The sequence below is a fragment of the Panulirus ornatus genome, chromosome 20, assembly GCF_036320965.1.
Source record: "Panulirus ornatus isolate Po-2019 chromosome 20, ASM3632096v1, whole genome shotgun sequence".
NCBI classification, from domain to species: domain Eukaryota; kingdom Metazoa; phylum Arthropoda; class Malacostraca; order Decapoda; family Palinuridae; genus Panulirus; species Panulirus ornatus.
In genome coordinates this window covers 20,557,073-20,572,617 of record NC_092243.1, presented here as the reverse complement: position 1 = coordinate 20,572,617, position 15,545 = coordinate 20,557,073, and positions in this window count along the sequence as shown.

Here is a 15,545-nt window from a genome sequence, read left to right as displayed (position 1 = left end):
GAACCACTTACCCAAGTGGACTATGACCAAATTAAGTGAACCACTCATCGAGGTGGGCCATGGCCAAACCAAGTGAACCACTCGCCCCAGTGGACTATAGGCAAACCAAGTGAATCACTGACTCAAGTGGGCCATGACCAAACCAAGTGAACCACTGGCCTAAATGGATTACGACCAAACCAAGTAAACCACTGACCCATGTGGGCCCTGACTAAACCAAGTGAACCACTGATCTAGGTGGACAATGACCAAACCAAGTGAACCACTGATCCAGGTGGGCCATGATCAAACCAAGTGAACCACTAACCCAAATGGGGCATGACCAAACAGAGAAACACTGACCCATGTGGGCCATGACTAAACCAAGTGAACCACTGACCCAGGTGGACCATGACCAAACCAAGTGAACCACTGAACCAGGTGGGCCATGATCAAACCAAGAGAACCACTTACCCAGATGGGCCATGACCAAACAAAGTGAAACACTGACCCAAGTGGACTATGACCAAACCAAGTGAACCACTGACCCAAGTGGACTATGACCAAACCAAGTGAACCACTGACCCAGGTGGGCCATGACCAAACCAAGTGAACCACAGACGCAAGTGAACTATGACTAAATGAAGTGAACCACTGACCCAAATGGGCCATAACCAAACCAAGTAAACCACTCACCCAGGTGGGCTATGACTAAACCAAGTGAACCACTGATCGAAGTGGACCATGACCAAATCCAAGTGAACCACTGACCCAATTTCGACCATGAACAAACGAAGTGAACCACTGACCCAAGTGGACCATGACCAAAACAAGGTAATCACTGACACATGTGGGCTATGACCAATTGACCCAAGTGGGCCATAACCAAACCAAATGAACCACTGACCCAGGTGGGCTATGACCAAACCAAGGGAACCACTAATCCAAGTGTACCATGACCAAATCAAGTGAACCACTGATCCAAGTGGACCATGACCAAACCAAGTGAACCACTGACCCAAGTGGGCCGTGAGCAAACCAATTGAACCACACCCCCATTTGGACTGTGACGAAACCAAGTGAACCACTGACTCAGGTGGGTCATGATCAAACCAAGTAAACCATTGACCCAGGTGGGCCATGACCAAACCAAGTGAAACACTGACACAAGTGGACTATGACCAAACCAAGTGAACCATTGACCCAAGTGGACCATGACCAAACCAAGTGAACCACTGACCCAAGTGGGCCAAGACCAAACCAAGTGAATCACTGACCTAAGTGGGCCATGACCAAACCAAGTGAACCACCGACCCAAGGGGGCCATGGCCAAATCAAGTGAACCACTGGCTAAAGTAGACTATGACCAAACCAAGTGAAACACTGATCGAGGCTGGCCATGACCAAACCAAGTGAACCAGTGACCTAGGTGAGCCATGACCAAAGCAAGTGAAGCACTAACCCAAGTCGATTATGACCAAACCAAGTGAACCACTGATCCAGTTGGGCCATGACCAAACAATTTAACCACAGACCCAATTGGAAATTGACCAAACCAAGTGAATCACTGAACCAGGTGGGACATGACCAAACCAATTGAACTAATGATCCAAGTGGACTATGATCAAATCAAGTGAACCAATGACCCAGGTGGGCCATGACAAAACCAATTGAACCACTAACCGAGGTGAGAGATGCCCAAACCAAGTGAAGCACTGACCCAGGTGGACTATAACCAAACCAGTTGAACCACTGACCGAAGTGGGTCATGACCAAACAAAATGAGCTACTGATCCAGGTGGGTCATGGCCAAACCAAATGAGCCACTGACCAAAGTGGAATATCACTAACCCAAGTGGGCCGTAACCAAACCAAGTAAACCATTGACCCAGGTGGGCCTTGACCAAACCAAGTGAACCACTAACCCAGGGGAGCCATGATCAAACCAAGTGAACCACTGACCCAAGTGGACTCTGACCGAACAAAGTGAATCACTGACCCAAGGTGGGCCATGACCAAGCAAAGTGAACCACTGACCCAAGTGGGCCATGACCAAACCAAATGAACCACTGACCCAAGCGGACTATGACCAAATCAAGTGAATCTCTGACTCAAGTGGGCCATGATCAAACCAAGTGAACCACTGACCCGAGTAGACTATGACCAAACCAAGTAAACCATTGAGCCAGGTGGACTATGACAAAACCAAGTGAACCACTGATCAGGTGGGCCATGACCAAACCAAGTGAACCACTGACCCAAGTGGACCATGACCAAACCAAGCGAACCACTGACCCATGTGGGCCATGACCAAACCAAGTGAATCACTGACCCAAATGGGCCATAACCAAATCAAGTGAACCACTGACCCAAGTGAACCATAACCAATCCAAGTGAACCACTGACCTAGATGGACCATGACCAAACCAAGTGAACCACTGACCCGAGTGGGCCATGACCAAACCAAGTGAACCGCTGATCCAAGTGGACTATGACCAAAGCAAGTGAACCACTGACCCAGGTGGGCCCTGAGCAAACCAAGTGAACCATTGAACCAGGTGGGCCATTACCAAAGCAAGCGAACCACTGACCCAAGTGGACTATGACCAAACCAAGTGAACCACTGACCCAAGTGGGCCATGACGAAACCAAGTGAACCACAGACCCAAATGGACTATGACCAAACCAAGTGAACCACTGACCTAGGTGGGCCATGACCAAACCAAGTTAATCACTGATCCAAGTGGACCATGACCCAACGAAGTGAACCACTGACCCAAGTGGGCCATGAGCAAACCAACATTACCATCTAACCCCAGCGGTCCATAACCCAATAAGTTTGGACAACTTATCGAGAATTTCAGTCCCACTGGAGCAAAATCCCCTAAGTAAAAACAAATTCTAGTATCATTTAATAAGAACTGACATCAATAACAACATGATGAAAATAGAAAGAAGAAAGAACGACAAATGAAACTCGTGGTAAAAGAACCACCATGAGAAATCTAAAGTGTTCGCCAAACGTCTTATCTATGCACGGATGATAATCCATCACCGACCGGTTATTGGCTTCCGATTTCACCCGATCGGCTACGTAATTCATACCGATTTCTCCTGACTATCAAGTGTGCCCGACTTACGATATATTCACCATAAACTGAATTCCGATATAAAATCAATGATGTGGAAAAACTGAGACTCCTGACGACTCTAGTGTGTATACCCCTTTAAGCTGAGGCTGAGTCGGCCCTCGAACACGAGGGGACAATCCTTGAGCACAAAGGTAAGACGCCTGAGTTACACAATAAGACCCTTGAAGACGACGGCATAACACCTGAGTGCGAGGGTACGATTCTTGAATTTTAGAATACAACCCTTAAATCTGAGGAACGACCGATGAGCACAAAGGAACGACCAATGAGGGCGAGGGTGCAAATCTCAGGATTAACGGAACAGCTTTTGAGAATGTCGGAACGACCCTCAGCTAAGCGTGATGAAACGACCCTTGAGCAAGAGGGTACGATCGTTGAGCAAGGCAGCACAGCTCTCTCAGCACGAGGATACGACCCTTCAGCATGATGGAACGATCCATGAGCACGAGGGTACAACCCTTGACCAAAATAGTACGATCCTTCAGCATTAAAGAACAATCCTTCAGCAAGACAACGCAACTGCTCGGCATGAGCGTAATACCCTTGAGCACAAAGGTACGACTCTTGAGCACGATGGTACGATTCCTGAGCACGACGGTACGATCCTTAAGCAAAATAAAAACGATCCTTGAGCAAGGCGGAACGATCCTTGAGAAAGGCAGCAGAACCCTTGAGGAGGAGGGTGTGAACCTTGAACATGCGTATGAGCTGACGATCTTCTAATATGATGGACTGAAGACTGAACAAGAGGATACGACCCTCGAGTACAAGGATAAAATCCTTCAGCATGTAGGAACAACATAAAGGACTAACCTTTGAGGAAAATGGGGTGATCCTTAAGACTGAGGGCGTGACCCTGATCCAGACCACTGACACTGGATATGATGGACTTACCTTTGACTTAAGCATCAAGTCAAAGGTCAGGTCTTCACACCCAAGGGTCATACTTTCGTACTCAAGCAGCTTTGACTTGCACGGTTACCAGTGAAGGTAAGGGGTCAGAACTCAACCTTGGTGAGTAAAAGTCATCTTCTCTCTATGATGTGATCAGAATAATATAACTGCTGGTTCTGCTTCATATCTCATCATCATTACTTGTACAGGGTTAAATGATTTCCAAGGTTTGTTAGCCTCTGGAAGTGTTCCCTTTCTTCTGTTGATCCATTAATCCTTTTCTAGTACCTGTGTCTGCAGCTATTTCTTATTCTTTCAAAGTGCCATTCAGTGAAATGAAGGTTAATGTCTCCCGCCCGAATGATTATTGGATCTGGTTTCTCTATTCATTAAATATTTCTTCAACCTTTGTTAATTTTCTTGAAAGTTAGTTTCTTTGGTTTTCAGTGATGTTTGGGATACTGGGTGTATTATTATATCTATCACTGAGATGCTCGCAGCAATAAGCTTATATTTATTCATCTGCTTTCCTTCTGGCTTGTCATGTACATCCATCACACCCTTGTTTGAATTTGGGTATTTTTGCACTGAATTTTTCCACTGATTCAAGTTAGTCCATATCACTTATATACTGAACCATGTTTCTGCCACGTTCATCAGGGCTGTTGTTGTCCTTAGTGCATTCACTGTCATAATCTACGTCGGTTCTAGCGTTCTAACTTAGTAGATTTTGTATGTCTAAATCATCATTTTCGATGGCTTCACTGTTCCTTTACTTGTCTTTTGGTGTTTTTTCAATTTTGTTTTTTCATTAAATTTGTTTTTCGATAATATTTCTGAGCTCGTCTCTTCCTGGTTCTCCAAGTTTTCTACTTGTCTCATTCGTGTTATGCTTCCACTGATGATGTATTTTCAGTTTTGCCTGGAGTTTCCTTGTATATTTTCATTACATTAAAGGATTCCACTGGTTTGTTGTGTTTCTGTAGCCGTCATATCTTGGCCATATAATTTTGTTTCTCACTTTCTCTTGGTCTCCCCTTTTGATTGGTCTTTTATGTTTCATGATCTTGCTGTTGTGGGCTTGTGTTCGATACAGATGTGTAATTTCCATACGCGTTCTCCAGCCATTATTATTTCTTTCACATGATGCAGCTCCAATCATTTCCTTTTTTCTCGACTTGATTTCCAGGCCAAGTTCACTTTAGGATTTTTTTCTTTGGTGATGGTTTCATTATACGGTCTCCGTCTCCGTTTACGTCTGTCATTTTTCTGTAGATCCCAATTTTTCCTCTTCTTCCTGCACTTCCACTGTTACCAGTTTTGGTTCTTAGAGTTTCTACAAATCCCATTGCCACTCGATAATTAGATGACTGTTTCTCATTTTTCTCACTATATTGGTGATTCATAAAACATACGTAGATGTGTGTTTGGGTTCGTCTTTGTGGATGTAAGTGCTTACAGTCTTCTCCCTACACTTGCAGATGTCATATTTGTGGTGCTTGTAGTAAACTTGTGGTTGAGCACATTCATACCCACCTTCATCATAACATCCTTCAGCACCAAGAAATTCAGACAGGAGTGATTGCATGCACGTTCCTCAGTGATCATACAGCAGTCATCGTAGGGCTCGCCTGTTTCTTAAGTGCCGTTTGCATGTAGTGTTATCTTATGTTCTGTTCGCCTCTTCATTATCTTCGCCTTCTTTTCTCTCTATCATCATCCATTGGCTTCGTTCTTGCGGGTTTATTTTAAGTATTTTATCTTTTTCATCAATAATCATATTCTGTTCTTCATTTGACTTATTCACATTTTTTCCACATTTCTCTTGACTCCTTTCACTGTCTGTGGTCTCATTATTACTTTTATCTCTCTCATCTACGGTTTCTTTTCTGCACATTTCCTCTACAGCCCTGCTGCTTACATTCATGTACTCTACTGTCAGTGTTGTCGGGATTACTTCCTTGTCCTATGTCAATATCATCCTTTTATTCTTCATCTTTTTTTCTTTCTTGACCAATAATGTAAATTTTGCATATCTTTGCTTTTTATATGTGTGTATTACAGTGCCACAGATAATCACTGACCGTATCATGTATTTCCTCTGATAATCATTCCACAATGTATATATATATATATATATATATATATATATATATATATATATATATATATATATATATATATATATATATATATATATATATATATATATGTTGTTTCTGGTGCTATATCCCTGTCTGCTACAGAATGCACTCCACACTACCTACATGTGATAAGATCACAACGTCCGATTTCCTGCATTAATGCTACACAGTTTATTTTTTGATATCTTGGCCGGAAAATTTGTTATCCTATCTACATGCCTTCTTCCTTATGGATTCATACCGACATAAGTCATTTTGCTTGTCATATATTCAATATTCAATTTGCTATCATATTCATAACACCTCATTAATTTAACCACTTCCATACTTGTTCTATAAAGTGTTAATGCATCAGAAATCATAGTACTAAAAAGTTCTCTTCCCGAATGACTTTCGCATGATGTCATCTTTCTTTTTACTCACACCTGTAATTCTGACTAAATTTTCTCCTCATAATTGATTACCATTTTGTTTTATTTCTATAGTTTTTTTCACTTTTTCATAGGCAGTTGATTTTCACATGCTGCTTCAAACTGCCTGATTGCTGATTTATTCCCTAATTAAAATTCCAGATATTCACAAATTCGTCTTTTGTTTATTTCAGTGTTACACTGACCCCAGTATGTAACACTGTATAAAGACCACTCATTCAGATACGATCCATATCCCTGTATAAGACATCACACAAGATATGTTTCCAGAGAGAGAGAGAGAGAGAGAGAAGAGAGAGAGAGAGAGAGAGAGAGAGAGAGAGAGAGAGAGAGAGAGAGAGAGAGAGAGAGAGAGAGAGAGAGAGAGAGAGAGAGAGAGAGAGAGAGAGAGAGAGAGAGAGAGAGAGAGAGAGAGAGAGAGAGAGAGAGAGAGAGAGAGAGCGCCTATTGTTCGTCACTCACAAAATGTGGGCACATGAAACACCTAGACACAACACGCACAGAACACACAACAAATACAGTGACTTCCAAGGCATCTTGCAGACCCTCCCACTTAGTGCAAACCTTCAGGGTACTGACATCCCGTTTTTGAATATCTGAAAATTTTTGGCTAATCTATGCCTTGCATTAATCACTTAATGGACTTATGAAAACCTGATGTGACGACTTGTGTCAGTAAGGTTTCTTGTGACCGGGTTGTTACGGACAAGCCACACTCACCAGAACAACTCCCAACTCGTCACACCCAAGTTCACAAGCCTCTTACACCCTCACCAGTAACCCCAACATCCCTCGTCTCTTATGCACAATGTTGATACTCTGATCCACATCCCTGAGACAATTTTATCTCCACAAGCAAAAGCTAATTTTCAGCAGGACTAGTTTCCCAGGCAAGGTTCATTATCTAGTCACGGGGGACAACAAACCACTTACTGTTGCTCCACACTGGAGGCCAAGATAATTACATTCTCATGTGTTATATGCAATAAACGGGGAACTTTCTCCTTGCTTAATGAGTCTACAGCACGACGCCAGTAACTGTGTGATTTTCTCATAATATCTAGCCTCGCTGTGCGGCTCACTGCTAGCAATACATAAGCCCATATATGAACGCTATGTCTTTAGAAAGGCGGTCATGGTACAGGGAAACTGAATAGCAACATAACTGTTATATCCATCTATTGCTCTCGACGAAAACACAGAATAGGTTTTGTCTTGTTACTTAGTCGTGTACAGGCCACTGTATAATGACTGGGATATCCTATCTACATGCCTTCTTCCTTATGGATTCATACCGACATTAGTCATTTTGCTTATCATATATTCAATATTCAATTTGCTATCATATTCATAACACCTCATTAGTTTAACCACTTCAATACTTGTTCTATAAAGCCTAGCTTGCTACAGGCTACTGTTTACTAACTGGAAAAGGATGGTACACACTGGCCGGCTAACTACAGGCTACTGATTACTGGCTGGGAAAGGCCAGTACATAATGGTGTCAGAGCAGCAGGCAGTACCATACTCTTCTCGTCACCAAGCGTTGTCACCTGTTAATGTGTGGGCTGGCCTATGTCTTCCTGTCTGCACCAACTACATAACATTTCACCGCCCATCATATATTCTCCAAACACCAAAGACACCAACCACTACATATATCCACCCATTTACTACACATATTAAAACTCATTATTTACTCATAGCCCCATCAGTTCTCCCACTACAAAAATAAACACACACACACACACACTCTGACTCCGTCAACGTGAGTCATTCTGGAGTCGGATCCGTGTGGATAGAGATATATTATTGATGGATATATATATATATATATATATATATATATTCCTTTGAATCCACGGGTAGAATGAAACACGATAAATTCCCAAGTGCACTTTCGTGTAATAATCACATCAGGGGAGACATGAGAGAGAAATATAACAGTCAGTTGATATACAACGAAGAGACGCAGCTAGGACGCCATTTGGTAAACATGCAATTGTCCAAGACAGAAAACAAGCGTATCATAAACTTATAATGTGGACAAGAAGGTGAAATGTTTACAAATTTTATCAACAACAAAGTTATCCAATTTTTATAGACCTTAACTAATTATAAGATTATAACTAATTATAAGATTATAATTCTTTATGTATTTAATAATAGAAGATTCAAAGATATTTCTCGTGGCACTGGAGTTAGAGTTAATAACTGAGATGGTATTACTCCAGTCAGTACAATGATCATAGTTTTTAACGTGATTAAACAAGACATTTGATACTTGTCCTGTTCTTCTTATACTATGTCTATGCTGCTTAAGTCTAACAGAAAGATCCTTACCAGTCTGCCCAACATAAAAATTATCACAATTTCTACAAGGCACTTTACTGATGCACCCAAGATAATTTTCTGGTGAGTTCCTGATTAAGATAGTCTTTATTATATTATTGTTGCTGAAGGCAACATTTACATTAAAGGATTTAAGCAAACAGGGAAGTGAAGTAAATTTATTACTAAAAGGGAGAATAATATGATTTTACTTTACTTCCCTTGCTGCGCCAGGAAAATAGACCAAAAGGCCTCATTCGTTCGCACTCAATCTCTAGGTGTCATGTGTAATGCACCGAAACCACAGCTCCCTATCCACATCCAGGCCCCACAGACGTTCCATGGTTTGCCCCAGACGCTTCACACGCCCTGGTTCATTCCATTAACAGCACGTCGACCCCGGTATACCACATCGTTCCAATTCACTCTATACCTTGCACGCATCTCACCCTCCTGTATGTTCAGGACCCGATAGCTCAAAATCTATTCTACTCCATCCTTCCACCTCCAGTTTGGGCTCCTACTTCTCCTCGTTCCCTCCACCTCTGACACATATATCCTTTTTGTCACTCTTTCCTCGATCATTCTCTCCATGTGACCAAACTGTTTCAAAACATCCTCTTCTGCTCTCTCAACCACACTCTTTCTATTATATATATATATATATATATATATATATATATATATATATATATATATATATATATATATATATATATATATATATATATATATATATATATATATATATGTATATATATATATATATATATATATATATATATATATATATATATATATATATATATATATATATATATATCCCTGGGGATAGGGGATGAAGAATACTTCCCACGTATTCCCTGCGTGTCGTAGAAGGCGACTAAAAGGGGAGGGAGCAGGAGGCTGGAAGTCCTCCCCTCTCGTTTTTTTTTTTTCTTTTTTTTAATTTTCCAAAAGAAGGAACAGAGGGGGGCCAGGTGAGGATATTCCACAAAGGCCCAGTCCTCTGTTCTTAACGCTACCTCGCTAATGCGGGAAATGGCGGATAGTTTAAAAGAAAAAGATATATATATATATATATATATATATATATATATATATATATATATATATATAGAGCTTGGGAAGTGAGTCAGTTGTTGTTCGCTGATGATACAGCGCTGGTGGCTGATTCATGTGAGAAACTGCAGAAGCTGGTGACTGAGTTTGGTAAAGTGTGTGGAAGAAGAAAGTTAAGAGTAAATGTGAATAAGAGCAAGGTTATTAGGTACAGTAGGGTTGAGGGTCAAGTCAATTGGGAGTTGAGTTTGAATGGAGAAAAACTGGAGGAAGTGAAGTGTTTTAGATATCTGGGAGTGGATCTGTCAGCGGATGGAACCATGGAAGCGGAAGTGGATCATAGGGTGGGGAAGGGGGCGAAAATTTTGGGAGCCTTGAAAAATGTGTGGAAGTCGAGAACATTATCTCGGAAAGCAAAAATGGGTATGTTTGAAGGAATAGTGGTTCCAACAATGTTGTATGGTTGCGAGGCGTGGGCTATGGATAGAGTTGTGCGCAGGAGGATGGATGTGCTGGAAATGAGATGTTTGAGGACAATGTGTGGTGTGAGGTGGTTTGATCGAGTAAGTAACGTAAGGGTAAGAGAGATGTGTGGAAATAAAAAGAGCGTGGTTGAGAGAGCAGAAGAGGGTGTTTTGAAATGGTTTGGGCACATGGAGAGAATGAGTGAGGAAAGATTGACCAAGAGGATATATGTGTCGGAGGTGGAGGGAACGAGGAGAAGAGGGAGACCAAATTGGAGGTGGAAAGATGGAGTGAAAAAGATTTTGTGTGATCGGGGCCTGAACATGCAGGAGGGTGAAAGGAGGGCAAGGAATAGAGTGAATTGGAGCGATGTGGTATACAGGGGTTGACGTGCTGTCAGTGGATTGAATCAAGGCATGTGAAGCGTCTGGGGTAAACCATGGAAAGCTGTGTAGGTATGTATATTTGCGTGTGTGGACGTGTGTATGTACATGTGTATGGGGGGGGGGGGGGGGGGGGTTGGGCCATTTCTTTCGTCTGTTTCCTTGCGCTACCTCGCAAACGCGGGAGACAGCGACAAAGTAAAAAAAAAAAAAAAAAAAAAAAAAAAAATATATATATATATATATATATATATATATATATATATATATATATATATATATATATATATATATATATATATATATGTATATATAAATATATATATGTTGGAAAGGATCACAATTTTGCGCGTGATCAAGATATTCCTGAGTCCACGGGGAAAATGAAACACGAAAAGTTCCCAAGTGCACTTTCGTGTAATAATCACATCATCAGGGGAGACACAAGAGAGAAATATAACAGTCAGTTGATATATATATATATATACAATTGATATATATATATATATATATATATATATATATATATATATATATATATATATATATATATATATATATATATATATATTACCGCTACACTTTGTCGCTGTCTCCCGCGTTAGCGAGGCAGCGCAAGGAAATAGACGAAAGAATGGCCCAACCCACCAACATACACATGCATATACATAAACACTCACACCTGCACATATACATACCTATACATTTCAACGTATACATACATATCCATACACAGATATGTACATATATACACATGTACATATTCATACTTGCTACCTTCATCCATTCTCCTCGCCACCCCGCCACACACGAAACAGCATTTCCCCCCGAGGTAGCGCTAGGAAAAGACAACAAAGGCCATATTCACTCACACTCAGTCTCTAGCTGTCATGTGTAATGCATCGAAGCCACAGCTCCCTTTCAACATTCAGACTCCACAAAATTTTCCATGGTTTACCCCAGACGCTTCGCATTCCCTGTTCAATATATTGACAGCACGTCAACCCCGGTATACCATATAGTTACAATTCACTGTAATCCTTGCGCGTCTCTTACCCTCCTGTATGTTCAGGCCTCGATTGCTCAAAACTAAGATTTATCATGTGGACAAGAAAGGGAACTGTTAAACATTTTTTTTCAGCAATGAAGCTCTCAATTTCTATGGACCTTCCCTAATACTGATATCAAAATACTTTGTGTATTTGACAATTGAAGATTCATTGATATTTCTCGTGCTACAGGAGTTAGAGTTAATGAATGAGATGACATTACTCCAGTCAGTACAATGATCATAGTTTTTAACATTATCAAACAAGGCTTTTGATTCTAATCCTATTCTTATACTATATCTATGTTGCTTAAGTCAAACACAAAGATCCTTGCCAGTCAGCCCAACATAAATTTTATCCCAGTTTTTACATGGTACTCCAGAAACGCACCCTGCGTTCCTGATTAAGATGTTTTTTATAGTTTTGTAGTTTTGTTGTTGCTGAAGGCAACACTTACATTAATGAATTTAAGCAACATTGGACGTAAAGTAAAATCATTATCAAAAGAAAGAACTAAAAGGCTCATGGTGTCAAGGGGAGATTTAGGTTTAACTATATGAAATAATTTCTTTGCCAACTTAAGAGGTTTATCAATGAAAGATCTAGGATACTTTGCCTTAGATCCAATAAGATATATCTTCTCAAGCTCATCATCAATAAACTCGGGACTACAAATACGTAATGCCCAAGGGAACATAGACTGGAATGATGATGATTTAATTCTGTCATGTTGAGCTGGGTAATAATGGATATATGAGAATACATTGGAAGATTCTCTGTATATGCTAAATTTAAACAAGTTTCATACGTATAGATCGTGGTTAAGATACCTGAGGATTGGAGGGATGCATTAATAGTTCCATTATATAAAAGCAATTGGGATAAAGGTGAGTGTTCAAACTACAGATGCATAAGTTTCTTAAGTATACATGGAAAATTATACGGGAGGGTATTGATTGGGAGGGTGAAGGCATGTAAAGACCATCATATTGGGGTGGAACAGTGTGGTTTCAGAAGGGATAGAGAATGTGTGGATCAGATGTTTGCTTTGAAGAATGTGTGTGAAAATACTCATAAAAACAGATTGCGTTGTATGTGGCATTTATGGATTTTGAAAAGGCATATGGTAGGGTTGATAGAGAAGTTTTGTGGAAGGTCTTACGAATATATGGTGTGGAAAGTAAGCTACTAGATGCTTTTATCAAGCGTGTAAGGCATTTGTAAGAGTAGGAATAGAGTGATTTGTTCCCAATGAAGGTCGGTCTACGGCAAGGGTATGTGATGTCACCTTGGGTGGTTAATTGGTTTATGGATGAGGTGGTGAGGGACTTAAATGCAAGGGGTTGTAGTTCGCCGATGATACAGCTCTGATGGCTGATCCGTGTGAGAAACTGCAGAAGTTGGTGACTGAGTTTGAAAGAGTGTGTGAAAGGAAAATGTGAAGAGCAAATGCAAATAAAGCAAGGTTATTAGGTTCAGCAGGGTTGAGGGTCAAGTTAGTTGGGATGTAAGTTTGAATGGAGAAAAATTGGAGGAAGTGAAGCGCTTTAGATGTCTGGGGGCGGACTTAGCAACGAATGGAACTATGGAAGCGAAAGTGAGTGATAGGATGGGGAAGGGGACGAAGGTTCTGGGAGCGATGAATAATGTGTGGTAAGAAAGAACGTTATCTAGAAGAGCAGAAATGGTTATGTTTAAAGGAATAGAAGTTCCAAGAATGTCATATGGTTGCGAGGCATGGAGTATAGACAGGGCTGTGCAAAGGGTAGATGTGTTGGAAATGAAATATGTAGCGTAAAGTGATTTGATCGAGTAAGTATTGGAAGGGTGAGAGATGTGTGTGGTAATGAAATGAGTGTGAGTGAGAGAACAGAAGAGATTGTGTTGAAATGGTTTGGATATATGGAGAGTGTGAGTGAGGAAAGGTTGACAAGGAGGATATATGTGTCAGAGGTGGAGGGAACAAGGAGAAGCGGGAGACCAAATTGGAGATGGAAGGATGGGGTGAAAGTGACTGTGAGAGATCGGAGATCAGGATCTGAACATGCGGGGAGAGAGAGAGAGAGGGGGGGGGGGGGGCTTATACGGAATAGAGGGATTTGGAACGATACTAGGGACAACATGCCGTCAATGGACTGAACCAGGGCATGTGAAACGTCCGAGGTATACGACAGAAGGGTCTGTGTAGAGTAGATGTGGATACGGAGCCGTGGTTTTGGTGCATTAAACATAATAGGTACAGAATGGATGTGAGCGGATGTGTCCTTTCTCCGTATGTTTCCTGGCACTACCTCGTTGTTGCAAGGGGTGGCAATGCTGTTTCCTGTTGGGATGAGTGGTGCTGGAAATGGATAAAGGTAAGCAAGTATGAATAAGTAGATGGGTGCATATGTATATGTATGTGCATGCATATATCAATCTATCTATCCATCTTTTTTTTTTTTTAATACTTGTCAATTCCCTGCGTCAGGAATAAAAGAAAAGCCGCCGTTTTCGCTCACAACCATTCAGTAGCAGTCACATGCAATGCATCGAAACCACAGTCCCCTATCCATAACCAGGCCCCACAGGCCTTTCCCTAGTTTCTTTCGGCCACTTCACATCACCCCCTGTATATCATATCGCTCCACTTAACTCTATCCAATGAACGCCTTTCACATCCGTATATGTTCAGGCCATCACTACACAAGATGTACATCACCTCATCCTTCCATCTCTAGACTGGTCTCCACCTTGTCTGTTTATACTCCACTTGTGACAAATAGCAGACCCATTTCCTTCATTATCCGACTCATCCCAGCCTCCCCTGAAGCAGGCCCATTCCACTCCCTCCCAGACCCATCCACCTCCGTGGAGCAGACCCATCCCCCTCCCTGCAGCAGACCCATCGACCCCCGTGCAGCAGACCCATCCCACTCCCTCCAGCAGACCCATAGCCTCCATTATCATACTCATTCCCCTCCCTGAAACAGACCCATCCACCTACGTGCAGCAGACCCATCCTCCTCCCTACAGCAGACCTATCCTCCTCCCTCCAGCAGACCCATAGCCTCCATTATCATACTCATTCACCTCCCTGAAACAGACCCATCCACCTCCGTGCAGCAAACCCATCCCACTCCCTTCAGCAAACCCATTCCCCTCCCTTCAGCGCAACCGTCCCCCTCACTACAGCAGACGCATCCCCCTCCCTGCAGAAGACCCATCCACCTCCCTGCAGCAGACCCATCCACTCCGTAAATACTCCTCGAAATAGGTCTCAATTTCGTCTAGAAAATATATAATGTTAATGCTCGGAGTCTACGCAATAGAGACAACAGCGTTAAAAGGAACTTGTGATATGGTTGCTATATCCGAATCTTGGTTAGATATTAACAATGAGGATTTCCCTAAAGAAATACGCAATTCCAGGGTACAATCTACTTATGAAGATAGGGTAAAAGAAGTAGACAGTGCTGTTTTGTTCGTTGTCATTGCTCATTTTAATCTTATTATAGAAATATGGTAGCCCTTGAGAAAGTCGACTACATTTCTGTAGAAATTACAGATAAACTTTGTAGGAAAATAACAGTAGGATTAGTTTACAGCCTCCCCCTACCAGCACACACACACACACACGCACACACACACACACACACACACACACATTTACACA